The sequence below is a fragment of the Sorex araneus genome, chromosome 1 (genome assembly GCF_027595985.1).
Source record: "Sorex araneus isolate mSorAra2 chromosome 1, mSorAra2.pri, whole genome shotgun sequence".
Classification (NCBI taxonomy): Eukaryota; Metazoa; Chordata; class Mammalia; order Eulipotyphla; family Soricidae; genus Sorex; species Sorex araneus.
The window spans coordinates 11,622,348-11,636,072 of record NC_073302.1 but is presented as its reverse complement, the minus strand read 5'-3'; positions in this window follow the sequence as shown (position 1 = coordinate 11,636,072).

Here is a 13,725-nt window from a genome sequence, read left to right as displayed (position 1 = left end):
CACCTTCTCCTTCAGACTCTAAATACGGCTGGTGATTTTCACCACTGCCACTGAGTTTCTTGATTTGAGCTGGAGCCAGTGGGAGATAAATAAAACATAGCCATCTAATGAAAAACGATGTCGCCGATAAATTTGTAGAAAAATAAATTCTATTGAAAGATGTTAATAATGCATTAAGTGTAAAAGCTGGTCACAGAATTCTAATGCTCTAGGAGGAGTCTGGTATAGTCTTTGAAAAGTGTATTTGTGAGGCTGGGAGAGTCGCATTAAAACAGCAGAGTCATCTGGGCACCACAAACACCTCTAGGTCCCCTGTGCCCCACCAGGAGTGACCCCTGAGTGCAGAGCCAGGTGTAAGCCCTGGGCATTTCTGGGTGTAACCTCCAAACAAAATAAAACCAGTACCTCTGAGGACCTCTGGGGATGGCCTCTATAAAATATACATATATATTACTGAATCACTGTAGCACTGTCATCCCATTGCTCATCGATTTGCTCAAGCGGGCACCAGTAACGTCTCCATTGTGAGATTTGTTGTTACTGTTTTTGGCATATCGAATATGCCATGGGGAGCTTGCCAGGCTCTGCTGTGCAGGTGGGATACTCTCAGTAGCTTGCTGGGCTCTCTGAGAATGACGGAGGAATCAAACCCGGGTCGGCTGCGTGCAAGGCAAACACCCTACCCGCTGTGCTCTCGCTCCAGCTATGTACATGTTAATACTTCTATAAAATGAGAAAAAGGAGCAACCATTAGTTTATTTTAAAATCAGAACACACTGTTTTCAACCAGTATTTTGTGGATATCCAATTGGTGATTCTCTAAACTGACAACCTTCAAAGTTTCTCCTAGTCTGTGGAAGATAGTGATGTGTTTAAGTCTTGAATGAATTTATGTGATACTATTTTTAATAAGACTGTTAAATCTCAAGAGAGAAACAAATTTAAGAAGTTTCAAGAAAGCAACAAGTTTGATCTAGATGCTAGAATTCTTTCAGGAACACAACAGGCCGATACATGATCATTTAGTGTCAATGATATAAAACAAAGCTTTTCACCTCTTTTCAAAATTGTTTCACTTCAAAATATTTAACAAATAGTTGTCAAAATAGTTAAAACTTCAATTAATTTAAGAAGTTCTGCTTGATGTCATTTCTGTTATATATGTATGTACATATGGAGCCAATAGCACAGCGGTTGGGCGGTCGCCTTTCACTCGGCCGACCTGAGTTCGATTCCTCCGCCCCTCTCGGAGAGCCCGGCAAACTACCGAGAGTATCGAGCCCGCGGGGCAGAGCCTGGCAAGCTACCCGTGCGTATTGGATATGCCAAAAACAGTGACAATAAGTCTCTCAATGAGAGACGATACTGGTGCCCGCTCGAACAAATAGATGAGCAACGGGATGACAGTGACATATATATATATATGTATATATATATGTTATGTATATACATATATATATATATTACTGGAGCGTTAGCACAGTGGGTAGGGCATTTGCCTTACACGTGGCCAACCCAGGTTCGATTCCTCCATCCCTCTCGGAGAGCCCGGCAAGCTACCGAGAGTATCCCAAGTGCACGGCAGAGCCTGGCAAGCTACCTGTGGCGTATTCGATGTGCCAAAAGCAGTAACAACAAGTTTCACAATGGAGACGTTTCTGGTGCCTGCACAAGCAACTTGATGAACACAGGACGACAGTGTGACAGTGCTACAGTGCTCTCTCACTCTCTCTCTCTCTCTCTCTCTCTCTATATATATATATATATACACACACATATACATATACATAACGTATATATGTATGTGTGTGTGTGTGTGTGTGTGTGTGTGTGTGAAATCTGCAGAGGCATGGGGGGAGCCATAGGCCAGCAGGCAGGGCAGGGCACTTGCCTTGCACGTAGCCAACCCAGATTCAATTCCTGGCACTCGCTGTAGTTCCCTGGGTAAGCCCTGAGCACCGCTGGGTATGGCTCAAAAATAAAACAACAAAAATCAAATAGAACAGGTGGAGGCAGGAGGCAGTCATTTCTCTTGGACATGAGGGTGTTTGTCGGCGAGTCATGTGATCACAGGCAACCTGGGGAGATCGTCTTCATTTCCTCTAAGGCGACAGAGTCAGCAGCAGCTGTGCCATAGGAGGGTGCTTCTGCGAGGGCTGACACAATGCCAGCCTGCTTGGCAGAGTTCCTGGCATAACTAAATGTTTCCAGCTATGGGAGCAATAATGTGTCTTTGGCTCGGAAGGGTTTGGGCCACCCCCAGCTGCGGTGCCAGGGATCGAACCAGGCTTGGATACATGCGAGGTGCGTGCCCCACCTGCTGCGTTAAGAATGATTATTCTTCAGGGCCGGAGCGATAGCACAGCGGGTAGGGCGTTTGCCTTGCATGCGGCCGACCCGGGTTCAATCCCTGGCATCCCATATGGTCCCCCAAGCACTGCCAGGAGTAATTCATGAGTGCAAAGCCAGGAATAACCCCTGAGCATTGCTGGGTGTGACCCAAAAAGCAAAAAAGAAAAAAAAATGACTATTCTTCTTATTGCCCCATGGGCTGGAGCAGTAGCACAGCGGGGAGGGCATTTGCCTTGCACTCGGCCAACTCAAGTTCGATTCCTCCGTCCCTCTCAGAGAGCCTGGCAAGCTACCGAGAGTATCCCACCCGCACGGCAGAGCCTGGCAAGCTCCCCGTGGTGTATTCAATATGCCAAAAGCAGTAACAACAAGTCTCACCATGGAGACGTTACTGGTGCCCGCTCAAGCAAATCGATGAACAACGGGATGACAGTGACAGCGACATTGCCCCATGGTTGGAAGCCTGCCTCATGAGCTGGGGGAGATGGCAGCTGGAATAGAGAAGGGGTCACTAAGACAACTGTGGTTGGAGGGACTGCTCGGGTGGGAGGTGGGAGCTGAACGTAGATAAAGGACCAAACGTGATGGCCTCTCAGTATCTGTATTGCAAGTCCTAATGCCCCAAAGTAGAGACTATGGGGGAAATTGTCTGCCATGGAGGCAGGGGGAGGGCTGGAGTGGGGGGTATATTGGGGACACTGGTAGTGGAGAATGTGCCCTGGTGGGGGGATGGGTGTTCGATCATTGTATGACTGAAACTCAAACATGAAAGCTTTGAAACTGTATCTCACTGTGATTCAAAAAAGAAGAATTATTCTTTTTTTTTTTTTTAAGAAGAATTATTCTTAGGGCCAGAGTGATAGTACAGCAGGGAGGCCTGGCCTTGCCTGTGATGGACCCAGGTTCCACCCCCAGCACCACACGTACAGTCTCCTGAGCCCCACCAGGAGTGAGCCCTGACTGCAGAGCCGGGAACCAGCCCTGAATACCCTGGGTCTGGCCCTCAAACAAAAATGATAACTAATCTATAAATTCTGAAAAATAACCAATGCAGTTCTTAGGGATAGATAGCCAAGGTGTCAATCAAACATAGACTGAGACACCTGGAGTTGGTGATGACTATTTTCTCTCCTTCCCTTTCTCTCTCTCTCTCTCTCTCTCTCTCTCTCTCTCTCTCTCTCTCTCTCTCTCTCTGTGCATCAGGACTTTGCCCAAGTTTCCTGTTTCTGGAACATATTTTGCTTTTGCAACACAAACACATTGAAACCAATTTTTTTTTCTTACTTTTTTTTGGGGAGGCCCACCCTTGGCAATATACAGGGCTTACTCCTGGCTCTGTGCTCAGGGATCACTTTCAGCAGCGATTAGGGGTCCACACGTGCTGCCGGGGATCAAACCCGGGTTGGCTGCATGGAAAGGAGGCAGCTTATTCCGTGCACTATCTTCGGGGCCCACGATTCTTTAAAAAAATGGTTCTTTTATCTATTTTTTCTTTGTCACACTTACACTTTCACATCTCTAGTCCTAGAATGAAAAGTTTATATATTCCAGCTTCCTGGAATTGAGCTTAATGGTTTTTTTTTCCAAGTTCATATTCTTTTTTTCTCCTAATTAATTTTTATTACAAACACCATGATTCACAAAGTTGTTCATGATACAGCTGTTTCAAGACTTTCGCATTCAAGCAACGCCATCTGTGTGACTTTCCCTCCTGCAATCTCCTGTTTCCCTCCCAACCCCAACCTGCCCCCTTACGGCACATAATACATTTACTTTATATTGCTTCTGCCAACAAAACTTTAAGAAATGGCAAATAGAATGATCAGAAAATAAATCAGCAAGGGCCAGTTTGTGATTGCTATATGATTTTGACCTAGGTGAATAAGAAAATTAAAACCATTAAATACAATATAAAACGCCTATTTTCACTTCTATAAATTTTCGACTCTGGAATCTAAAGTGTCACTGTATCACTCTCATCCCATTGCTCATCGATTTGCTCGAGCGGGCGCCAGTAACGTCTCATTCATCCCTGTCACGTTCAGGGTCAGGGGAATGAGGCCCATTATTGTTACTGTTTTTGGCATATCGAATATGCCACAGGTAGCTTGCCAGGCTCTGCCATGTGAGATTCTGCATCACTCTTCCGGGAGCTTTATTTACAGTCTCTGGATCTTGGCCTTGATTAAGATTACATGGCGCCAGGGGCAGTTTGTGGGTGTGGCTGCCAAGCTACTGGAAAATGGGGGACCTGGGTGGAGGAGTCCAAAGCATATCACTTGTATCACTTGTGATCCCGTTGATCTTTGATTTGCTTGAGCGGGCGCCAGTAACATCTCCATTCGTCCCTGACGAGTGCTAGTATAGCCCAATGATATCTACTTGCTCCAGAAAACAGGAAGAGCCTCAAACCATTTATTCAGGGTTTTGACGTAGAAGTCTGACCATTTTGTTGGTGGGCGGCCACGCAGTCTTTTGACGTCCCGTGGAATCCAGTCGGTAACAGCTCTAGTCCAGTGGTCGTCTCTGAGTCGCATTACATGACCAGCCCATCTGATTTTTGATGCTTTGGCAAACGAGACAGCGTACCTGGTTCTTGACCGTCGATGGAGGTCAGAACTCCGGATACTCCTTCTCTCCCTTGAAAGAGCCATGATAGCTCTTTCGATTCCTCTCTGGGATACCCGAATAGCGTTCTCATCCTGTTTGCGTAGGGCCTAGGTCTCTGAGGCATATGTTAGTGCAGGAAAAATGGTGGGGTTAAAAAGATGTGCCCTGGAGCCAGAGGTTCTTCATCTTCTTCATTACTTCTTTGACGTTCTTGAAGGCGTTCCACGCTGCTCTCTTCCTCCTGCGCAGTTCTGGTGCCAAGTCATTCCTCATGTTGAGTTCTCGACCCAGGCACACATAGCTGCTGCATTCGGAGATGTTCGTTCCATTGAGAGCAAATGGAACATCAGGGACTAGTTCATTTTTCATGAACATTGTTTTGCTGAGATTCAGCTGCAGTCCAACCTTTCCACACTGGCAGTTGAAGTCGGCCAGCATTTGTGCCTCTTGGCTAAAGTTTGGTGTTATGAGAACAATGTCATCAGCGGAGAGTTGTAGTTGCCAATCGTCTATCTTCACTCCCATTCCTTCCCATTCCAGTCGTCGCATGATGTTCTCAAGGGCGGCAGTGAAGCGTTTCGGTGAAATGGTATCACCTTGCCGCACCCCTCTCTTTACATCAATGATCACTTCCTTGTAGAATGGTGAGATCCTGGTGGTGAATCCGTAATACAGCTCTCGGAGAATCTTGAGGTACTGAGTTTGAATGCCCTGTTTGTCTAGGGCTTTGATGACTGCTTCAGTCTCAATAGAATCAAAGGCCTTCTTTAAACATTCATCGATTTAAAATATATCACATTAGGGGCTGGAGTGATAGCACAGTGGGTAGGGCATTTGCCTTGCACGTGGCCGACCCGGGTTCGAATCCCAGCATCCCATATGGTCCCCTGAGCACCGCCAGGAGTAATTCCTGAGTGCAGAGCCAGGAGTAACCCCTGTGCATTGCCAGGTGTGACCCAAAAAGCAAAAAAAAAAAAAAGTTTATCACATTAAATTTTGTTTTATACTTGGACCTCATTCTGGCAATAATTATGTCTCACCTTTTACTTATAAAACTTTAAAAGTTATTCTGTTCATTTGTCTATTTTGGAATTTACATGAAATAAGTAAGGCCTGCATTAGGTAGCATTTTCCCCTACACTTCATATAAACACTGTGATGTATAAAGTTGGTCATTACAGGGGCGCAACATGGAACCTGAATTTTTGTTGTTTGGGAAAACCTCATGCCGTGGTGCTCAGGCATCATTCGGGCAGTGCCAGGATGGACCCCGGTAGCCTGCACCGCGGCCCCCTGAGCCCCAGAGCCTAGCACATCTCACAGGTGACTCCTGAGCAGGAGAAGAGGTGCTGGCTGGTCAGAGGGGCCCGGCCCTCCAAGTTCTTGGGGTTCCTTTTCTTTTTTTAAAAAAGATTTTAAAAAATGGAATCACAGTGAGATAGACCCTGACAAAGCTGTTCACGATGAGGTTTCAGCCATACAGTGCTCCAACACCCGTCCCTCCACCAGTGTACATTTCCCAGCACCAGTGTCCCCAGGGTCCCTCCCACCCCTGCCCTGCCTCTGTGGCAGGCACTTTTCTTCTCTCTGTGTTTCTGTCTCTGTCTCTGTCTGTCTGTCTGGCCCCCCTCCCCCGCCCCCGCCTTCCTTTCGGGCATGGTGGTCTGCAGCACAGACACTGAATGGTTACCAGGTATCTGCCTTTACCTACTTGTAACTCTGTTCTTCTCCAGCGTGACACTTCCAGCCATTCTTGTCATACTGGCCCCTTCTCCATCTTTCCTTTCACGCCCTACTCGCCCGAGCCCCAGCCCTACGCGCTTCCCTGCTCAACAGGTGTGTGTGGGGGGGTGGATTGGGGGTGCTCGGGGGGGGGGCGGAGAAGACCCTGAGAGCAGGGCCGGGAGCGAGGGTCAGAGCCACAGGACTGAGCGACGACCCAGGAATCCTGCAGAGTCCTCCGAGGAGGCGGCTGAAGGATAAAGCATCGTCTCAGCAGTGGGACCCGCGCGGCAGGTCTCCTGGGGTGAGGGCACACCGGACAAAGGGCCCAGGGCTCAAAATCCAAACGCAGCCAACCACGCAGCTACGAGACCCCGGCTTCGGGGGTGTGGGCTGCCCAGCAGTGTTCGGGCGACGGAAACAAGAAGAGTCTCGCCCTGGGCGGGGGACGGCAAGACTCCATTGGGGGAAACGCCACCGCACTGCAGGCGCTCAGGAAACAAGGGTCTTCAATCGCCAGACCCCTGGGCCCGGGTCACAAGACCAAGGTCAGCTCAAAGGGGGGCGGGGAAGGAAGGGGTGGGCCAGAGGGGACGTAAGGACAGTGACGGCGATGGAGGGTCTGGGACACTTTGGGGTGAATCAGAGTCATCAACGTGTAACGTGTGACCCCGACATTAATGCAAAGAAAACCGTTTCACACAAGAACGTAAATGCTAATTGTTCTCCTCCGAAGGAGAAGTGCTCTGTGAGGACTCATGGCCACTCGGACTGTGGTCACAGCAGAGAGGCCAGCCCAATGCCCGCCGAGCACCCGCCCGGCGGAGACACGGGGAAAAGGAGAAAGTTCCAGCAGCTGCTACCTCTCTGCCAGCCTGGGCCTCAACACGGGTCGTCAGGACCGTTGAGCTGTTTGTTTTCTCTGCTGTGAAGCTGTGTGTCCTGGTTCGTTCAAGGTCGTATACCTCACACATGACAGATGTGAGTAAAGGCCAGGCCTCATCTCCGCATCAACACCAGGATTAATGACAAACGGTGCCCTGCTGCCTGGGAACTCAGAGTGACCAGAGATGCGTGTGTGTGTGTGTGTGTGTGTGTGTGTGTGTGTGTGTGTGAGTGTGCATGTATGGGCATGTGTGAGTTATCTGCATGTGTGGATGTGTGTATACGAGTGTGTGGATGTATATGAGCATGTATGGATATGCGTGCATAAGTATGTGGGTGCATATGAGCATGTGCATGTGTGTATGAATGTTTATGAGTGTGTATATGACTGTGTGTGACTATGTGAGCGTGTGTGTTTGAGTATGTGCGTGTGTGGGTATGTGTATGAGTGTGCATGAAGATGTACATGAGTGTGTAGGTGTGTGTGTGTGAGTGTGATAGAGAAACAGACAGACACAGAGAACATCCAGGATACGAGCTGCAACAGGTTATGGGGGTGCAGGTAGGGGTGCGCAGGGGGTCCTGGGCACAGTCCTGTCCAGGTGTGGCTGCTGTCTCTGCAGGCTGGGCACTGTGTGGAGTGGACAGAGCTGACGCTGGTGCACGCCCACACCGCAGCTCTGAGGGTGTCCAGGGCGTGACCCTTCAGGGCCGGGGAGGGTCCAGCTGCAGCCCTGGGTGAGGGCAGGGGTGCCCTCGGGGTGCCCATGGGGAGCACGCAGGGCTCGGAGCAGCGGGCTGGCCCCGTGGGCGGGGAATCCAGCGTGACACGCCCCACCTGTCAGCCAATGGGCTGGAGGGACACCCCCACCTCCCCGGCGGCGCACACCGATGCTGAGGCATAGCCCCGATTTATTTACGGGGAGTGTGTCTGTCCAACCCGAGGGTCCCTCTGAGACCCTGCCCCCCTGCAGGTGCCGCTTGCCGGGTGACAGCCTCCCCTCCTCACGTGCTCTCGCTCCCGAACATTCCGGTGACGTGCCGAGGCCAGCGGCGGCTCCACGGACAGGCCCGCCTGGGGGGCAGGGCATCACCCACCCCTCTAACTCCCCTCCCCACATCTCATCACCCCCCACACACAGAGACCAGAGGGCCCAGGGCCGGGCAGTGGGGAGCCCCCTCGCCCGCCTCTGTGAGGGGCACCGGGAGGGGCCCTGGCCAGCCGGGCCTGGTGCCAGCCTTGCTGCGGGCACAGCCGTGGCAGCAGCATCCCACGGGCACCAGGAGCTGGGGCCAGGAGCGGCCCGTGGCTGTGCCCGCTGGTCCCCACAGATCAGGCAGGTTCTGGGGGCCCCGAGGCAGAGTCCCCGGGTGCTCGGGGGAGTTGGGTTCGAGAGTCCTGCCCGGACAGGCCTCACTCCTCAGCGAGAAGAGTGTGAGGTCGCCCAGGAAGGGCCAGCGCCGCAGGTGAGGGGGCTCGCCCCTCACTCCCCAGCCCTACACGCAGCAGTCAGAGGGGGTCTCACTCGCTCACTCACTCACTCATTCACTCATTCACTCATTCACTCATTCACTCATTCACTCATCACTCACTCACTCATTCACTCACTCACTCATTCACTTGCTTACTCACTTGCTTACTCACTCATTCACTCACTCCTTCACTCCTTCACTCATTCAGTCACTCCTTCACTCATTCACTCATTCACTCACTCCTTCACTCATTCACTCACTCAGTCAGTCACTCCTTCACTCATTCACTCACTCCTTCACTCACTCATTCAGTCACTCCTTCACTCATTCACTCACTCCTTCACTCATGCATTCACTCACTCAATCATTCACTCACTAACTCATTTAATCACTCATTCACTCATTTATTCATTCCCTCATTCATTCACACTCAATCACTCACCCATTCATTCATTTACTCATTCACTCACTAATTTTCTCATTCACTCATTCACTACTCATTCACTCACTCACAATCTACTCACTCACTTATGCTAACTCACTCATTCACTCATTCACTAACTCACTCATTCATTCACTAATTCACTCACTCATTCTTTCACTCATTCACTCACTCACCCACTCATTCATTCACTCACTCTCACTCATTGTCTCGCTCACTCTTTCACTCACTCTTCCACAATTTCACTCACTCACTTACTCACTCACTCATCCATGAGCTCCCACGGCACCTCCTCTTTGCTGGGCCCTGCCAGGGTGGGACTCAGACGTGGATGAGCTCAGCGGTGCCACAGAGAATCGTCTGGAAGTGTGTTGGAGGACGCAGCGGGGCTGGCAGGGCCCACGGCAAGGCGAGGCAGCCTGGGAGCCTGAGTGCTGCTCCTGAGGGGACGGGCTCTGGCCACGCGGGAAGAGGGCGTGGGGGCGGGAGCAGGGGTGAGGCGCGGGTCCTGGGGAAGGGGTGAGCATGGGGCCATTGGGGAACCTCAAAGCGTGAGGAAGCTGAGGTGGGGTCTCGGCAGCCCCCGTGTTCTCCCTCAGAAGCCCCCACACTTCTTCGGTTGTCACCGCCCCCGTGCATGACCTTGGCGCCTCAGGGGGACGCTGGAGGTGTGGGCTGGTGGCAGCTGGCTCCAAGGAGGAAGGGCCCCAGACTACGGGGAGGTGCTGGGGCGGATGCAGGTGACGGGAAAGCGGCTTGTGTCTGCAGGAAAGAGCCCCCCACGTGGTGGTCAGAGACCCTGAGACGTGCCTGGCCAAAACTGGGCGGAGGGTTCAATGCCGGGTGCGAGCAGGGGCTGCCACTTGGGGCCCGCAGGCCGGGAGCACCAGGGCCACCCAGAGGCACACGGGGTGGGGTGGCCATGTGTTGCCCTGGGTCCCTGCCTCCAGGACTGATTCTGTGTCACTCGGCAGGAGGATAGCAGGGCTGACGGCATCCTAGGAAGGCCGGAGGTGGAGAGGAAACTGGTTGCCGATAAACGGCCCACAGAGAAAATGTTTTGTTTTGTTTTTTTCCTCTTTTTGGTTAGTTTTTTGGACCAAAGTGGCAGTGCTCATGGCTTCCTCCTGGCTCTGGGCTCAGGGGACCGTGGGGATGCTGGGGATTGAGTCCAAGTCTGTCCTGTGCAAGGCAAGCGCTCCGCTAGTCCATTTCTCTGGCCCAGAGAGAACACATCTCTTGTAGAAATGGGCAAAGGAAACGTGCTGCTAGTTTGTAGAAACGGTGCCAGGATGGCTCTAGGGCTGGGAACGGGACTGAGCAGGAGACACATACAGGCATCGTGTGCGAGGTCCCGGATTCGATCCCACACTCCTCCCCACACACAAAGTCTCAATTTCATTCATGATCAGAAAAACAAACTGTCACATCAGACTATGCCTCGTTCCCACCCACCCACTAGCCATGTGTTTGACTGTGCAGGCTGGGGGGCCTGGGGAGGGGTCCTCCTACGCATCGTTGGTAGGACCAGAGCTTGGTCCAGCCATTGAAGGACAACCTGGCAATACAGTTTGTCATTTAAAGTGCACGGGGGCCGCCAGAAAATCAAGTACCTCGGAATCAGCTTAACCAAGGATGTAAAAGACCTCTACAAAGAAAACTATAAAACGCTACTCCATGAAATAAAAGAAGACATGAGAAAATGGAAACATATACCTTGCTCATGGATAGGGAGAATCAATATTGTCAAAATGACAATACTCCCCAAAGCATTATACAGATTCAACGCGATCCCTATAAGTATACCCATGACATTCTTCAAAGAAATGGATCAAGCAATCCTAAAATTCATATGGAATAACAAACATCCAAGGATAGCTAAAACAATTCTTGGGAAAAAGATGATGGGAGGCATCACCCTCCCCAACCTCAAACTCTACTACAAAGCAGTAACAATTAAAACAGCATGGTACTGGAACAAAGGCAGAGCCGTAGACCAATGGAACAGGGTGGAATATCCCTACACACAACCCCAAATGTATAATCATCTAATCTTTGATAAGGGAGCAAGAGATGTGAAGTGGAACAAGGAAAGTCTCTTCAACAAATGGTGCTGGAACAACTGGACAACCACATGCAAAAAAATGGGCTTAGACCTTGACCTGACACCATGCACAAAAGTCAGATCAAAATGGATTAAAGACCTCAACATTCGACCACAAACCATAAGGTACATTGAAGACAAGGTCGGCAAAACCCTCCACGATATTGAAGATAAAGGTATCTTCAAAGGTGACACAGAACTAAGCAATCTAGTAAAAACAGAGATCAACAATGGGACTACATTAAACTAAAAAGCTTCTGGACCGCAAAAGATACAGTGACCAGAATCCAAAGACTATCCACAGAATGGGAAAGGATATTTACACAATACCCATCAGATAAGGGGTTGATATCAATGGTATATATAAAGCATTGGTTGAACTCTACAAGAAGAAAACATCCAACCCCATCAAAAAATGGGGCAAAGAAATGAACAGAAACTTTACCAAGGAAGAAATACGAATGGCCAAAAGGCACATGAAAAAGTGCTCTACATCACTAATCATCAGAGAGATGCAGATCAAAACAACCACGAGATACCACCTCACACCACAGAGACTAGCACACATCCAAAAGAACAAAAGCAACCGCTGTTGGAGAGGATGTGGGGAGAAAGGGACCCTTCTACACTGCTGGTGGGAATGCCGACTGGTTCAGCCCTTCTGGAAAACAATATGGACGACTCTCAAAAAATTAGAGGTTGAGCTCCCATTTGACCCAGCAATACCACTGCTGGGAATATATCCCAGAGAGGCAAAAAAGTATAATCAAAACAACATCTGCACATGTATGTTCATCGCAGCACTATTTACAATAGCCAGAATCTGGAAAAAACCCGAATGCCCTAGAACGGATGACTGGTTGAGGAAACTTTGGTACATCTATACAATGGAATACTATGCAGCTGTTAGAAAAAAGGAGGTCATGAATTTTGTAGTTAAGTGGATGGGCATGAAAAGTTTCATGCTGAGTGAAATGAGTCAGAAAGAGAGAGACAGACATAGAAAGATTGCACTCATCTAGGGTACATAGAATAACAGAGTGGGAGACTAACACCCAAGAATTGTAGAAATAAGTACTAGGAGGTTGACTCCATGGCTTGGAGGCTGGCCTCACATTCTGGGGAAAGGGCAACTCAGAGAAGGGATCGCCAACTATAATGTAGTCGAAGGCCATGTGGGGGAAGGGAGTTGCGGGCTGAATGAGGGCTAGAGACTGAGCACAGTGGCCACTCAACACCTTTATTGCAAACCACAACAGCTAATTAGAGAGAGAGAACAGAAGGGAATGCCCTGCCACAGTGGCAGGGCGGGGTGGGGGGAGATGGGATCGGGGAGGGTGGGAGGGATGCTGGGTTTACTGGTGGTGGAGAATGGGCACTAGTGAAGGGATGGGTTCCCGAACTTTGTATGAGGGAAGCATAAGCACAAAAGTGTATAAATCTGTAAATGTGCCCTCATGGTGATTCACGAATTAAAAATAAATAAATTAATTTAAAAAAATAAAAAATAAATAAAAAATAAAGTGCACGGGGGCCGGAGAGATAGTAAAGTGGGTAGGGCACTTACCTTCCATGCAACCGATCCAGGTTTGATCCCTGGGACCCCATAGGGTCCCCCCAGCCTGCCAGGAGTGGTCCCTGAATGCAGAACCAGGAGTGGGTGTGGTACAAAAACCAGAACCAAAATGCACATCCCCTTTAACTTAGGAACTTGACTTTGTGTGTGTGTGTGTGTGTGTGTGTGTGTGTGTGTGTGTGTGACACCCCACGATCCGAGGTTACGCTTGGCTCATGCACTCAAGAATGAGTCCTGGTAAACACCCTACCTGCTGTGCCATCGCCCCAGCCCCAGAACTTGCCTTCGTGGGCACAAACACTCAGGCTGTCACCCGCACCTGAGGGACTATGGAAGGCCCCTGAAGCCCGTCAGTAAGAGAGAGCTGGGGCAGGACATGACGCTCGCCATAGCCACTGGACCCCGCACCAGGCTGTTTCACTCGGGACAGGGGGGAGGGTGAGACACCCCCCCCCCGCCCCAAGGGACCCAGCTCAGGCAGCTGAAAACCTCCAGAACCAGCCGCCACCATGCCCACGGCTGCTCTCCACACACTCGGGTTGAGCCTCAATCTTAGAGGAA